The sequence below is a fragment of the Didymella exigua genome, assembly GCF_010094145.1.
Source record: "Didymella exigua CBS 183.55 unplaced genomic scaffold M421scaffold_47, whole genome shotgun sequence".
NCBI lineage: Eukaryota > Fungi > Ascomycota > Dothideomycetes > Pleosporales > Didymellaceae > Didymella > Didymella exigua.
Window position 1 is genome coordinate 1 of NW_022984821.1, and position 3,787 is coordinate 3,787.

The window sequence follows — 3,787 nt, forward strand, 5'->3', positions numbered from 1 at the left end:
GCCTAACTAGTAGACCTCTAGGAGTAGAGAGTAAGGTTAGAAAGCAGAAAACTAAGCAAAGGCTTATTACTGTCTGTTGTGTAGGTAGCTATTTTATTTTAGTTTTAGTGTTCTTGTAGATAAGATCTTTAATAAGATAAGATTTTTAGATAAGGATAGGTAGTCTGTGCGTTGAAAATTTGAAAATTTAAACAGGAGGGCAGCACTCTTGCACCAGGCAGCGCGAGGCAACCAGGCGCCTAGAGGCTCTAGGAGTTTCAGGGTAGTATATCCCAGTTGAGTTGAGATGGGCGCAGGCAAGAGAAGAGATATCTGGACAATTTGTGTTTTGGTGTGGCACGATACCTATAAAGAGGGTGCGCGTTAGACAACACTATAGGCGTTGTGGTGAGATTAGACATAATTCCTATACTTGCAAGGTAGAAATAGAGGACGTAGATAATAGTAAAGCTTCTAAATAATACTATCTAGGCCTGCAAACAATTATTTATTTGTGTTGTGTTGTGATATAGCGCTGCGCAGGCGTTCTGTTGTTGAAAGTGCGGCGCTCGGTTGGGTGCGGGGCGCGCTTGTGAAACACGTTAACCCTAACAAAGTAGAAGCCTTATAAAACTAGGAGTAACCTACAGCTCTTACTAGTGTAAAATTGTTTCTAGGATTTACAGGTTTCTATTAACATTGATTGATTGATTAATTAGTTTAACGTCCTGCGGTTTCTATTAACAATTTGTACCTAATTTCACTTGCGTAGCTAAGCTGCTAATTGTATTACAAAGCCCATCTATCCCCTTTAACTAGACTACAGAGTGTGATGTTGCTTTTGAGCACCTTAAAGCGGCCTTACTGTTAATTCTAACCCTGTGCCATTTTGACCCCAAGTACGATACAAAACTAGAGACTAACGCCTCTAATGGTGTAGTTGCAGGAGTACTATTGCAAAAACACCCTAACAGAAAATAGTACCTAGTTGCGTTCTACAGCCAAGTCTTATCTAGTTTAGAGCTAAACTAGGAGATACACAAAAACAGTTGACTACCTCTACCCTCACACACACCAAAACACAAATTGTCCAGATATCTCTCTTCTTGCCTGCGCCCATCTCAACTCAACTGGGATATACTACCCAGAAAGTCCTAGAGCCTCTAGGCGCCTGGTTGCCTCGCGCTGCCTGGTGCAAGAGTGCCGCCCTCCTGTTCAAATTCTCAAATTTTCACTGCACAGACCACCCACCCTTATTAGGAAATCTTATCTTATTAAAGGTCTTATCTACAAGAATACTAAAATCCTAAAAAAATAGCCTAGCTATACAATAGACAGCAATAAGCCTTTGCTTAGTTTTCTGCTTTCTAACCTTACTCTCTATTCCTAGAGGTCTACTTGTTAGGCTAGTAAGAATAGAGTATAAGGCAAGAATAGTAAAGCTAAGACAGCCTTTTTACCTTATTTTTTAGCTCTAAAAAGCAGACAGAGATTAGGTACCTCTACCTATGTAAAAATAAGCTCTCCTCTAGTCACTTTGTAATTTTCCTTATAAAAGAGAAGGATACCTACACCTAGGACCCAGGACCCAGGACAATAGAACCAGAACCTCTGGCTAGTAGAGAGCAATCTCTAGACAGGGAGACAATGGAGCTGAGCACTCCTAGCTCCCCTGACCCTCTAGGAGAGATGTACCTACCTACACCCACTCCTATGCCTCTACCTCAGCATCTATCGACGCCTCTACCTCCACCTACAGCTATACCTCTAAGCTCTACCTTGCCAAGGCCTACTGCCTCTTCTAAACGACCTGCGAGCAGACCTGCTACCCCCCCTAGGCCTAGACTTCCACCTTTCCAATTTAATGCAGCTACTAGACCTGTTGCCCAGGCACCAATTGCTAAGACAGTAGAAGAGGCACTATCTATTGCAAGAATAATAGTAATTTAAGCCTCCTCTCTTGCTACCTCTAGCAAAGAACAATCTAATATCCTAGACCTCTTAGAAATCTTTAGAGACTATATAGAAAATAATAGACTAAATAAGCAAGGCCTCTTTATCCTAGCCTCTTAAGTCTTAAACCTAGAAGCAGTGTCTAAAATAATTAAAGCAAGAGCTAGACTTTTGCAAAAGCTAGTCTCTTCCACTGCTGCTACTTCTTCCACCCAGCCTAGCTCTTCTACAACAACAAGAACACAGACCACCTCTCTACCTACTTCCTGCGCCTCTGCAGCTGCAAGCAACCTACCTAAGGAAAGAGAGTAGCAAATAGTTACTAAGAGTAAACCTACTACTACGTCTACAAAGATCTCTCTTAGTACTTACTAGCTAGTTCTTACACAAGAAAAAGAACCTCTAGCTTTTGCTCCTCTTGAAATACGCAATGCCTTTAACTTAGCCTTTGCAGAGAAAGGAGTAAAATTACCTGTTATTGCCTCTGCTACGCTAAGCCTAAGAAAGAATATTGTGCTTACTACTACACCTACCTTTACTGCAAAATACCTACTTAAAAATTAAGTAATCTAGCAATCTATTACTGCATAAAAGGAAGCCCTTCCTATAGAGTCCTAGTATAAAGTAATCCTACAAAACATCCCTATATCTCTTGCAACAAACTAAGACCTATAGGTGCTAAAGATAGAAATTGCTACCTTTAATAGAGGCCTAACTATTATTAGAAACCTATTCTAGATAACAAGTAGAGATAAAAGACAGAGACAGCAACTAGGCTCTGCCTGTGTAGCATTTGCTACAGAGAAGGAAGCACAACAGGCTATTAGAAACAGACTATACCTGCTTAGAGCTAGCATTAAAGCAGAAAGATTTATTGCTACACCCCCTTCTACACAATGCCAAAACTGCCAGCGCTACGGCTACACAGAGACTAGGTGCCTCTATAGCACTACCTGCAAAATCTGTGCAAAGGAGCACCCTACAGCACTCCACAAGTGTAACACGTGCAATGCTAGAGGCAAGACCTGTGCACACACTCTACCTATGTGCATAAACTGCAAAGAGGCACACACTGCAGATAGCACACAATGTGCAGCTTATAAAGCTACACTAAACGTGCAAACAAACCTAGAATGCTAGACAACCTAAAGATCCTACAAGTAAATCTAAACAAGAGCGTACAAGCAATAGAGAGCGCCTTGCAACTTGCAGTAGAACTAGTAATAGACCTTATACTAGTATAAGAGCCTTACCTTATTCCTACTAGACAATCTCCTTTAGATTACTTAGACACACGCTCTATAAATCACCCCTCCTTTACACAAATCCTTCCTTTGTTACAAGACTAAAGCATAAGACTACGTGTTTTAGTCTACTCTGCACGCTCTATACAAGCGCAAGTTACTATATTAGTAGACACTAGTCCTAATCCTAACTTCCTAGCTATTATAGTTAAGAGCTCTAGAACAACCTTATCTATTTAAAATGTCTACAACTAGCTAGACACATAAGGCATTACTATAATAGAGAGAAAGCTCCTTAGAACCTCTATCTTGCCCTCCGCCATCCTGCTTAGCGACTTTAATATTAACCACCTATGGTGGGACCCTATAGTAGCTACTATAACACTAAGAGCAGCTAGTTTTATTACTTGGCTAGAAGAACAAGACCTAGAGCTACTGAATAGCCCTAGTACAGGCACTTTCTTTTAGCCTAATATAAATAGAGAGAGTGTCCTAGACCTAACCTTTGCTACAATACAGATAGCAAACCTTATAGAAGACTAGCAAACGCTAGGTAGACTTAGCTCTAACTACCTAGGCATCTTATTTACAATAAGGACACCTTAAACACA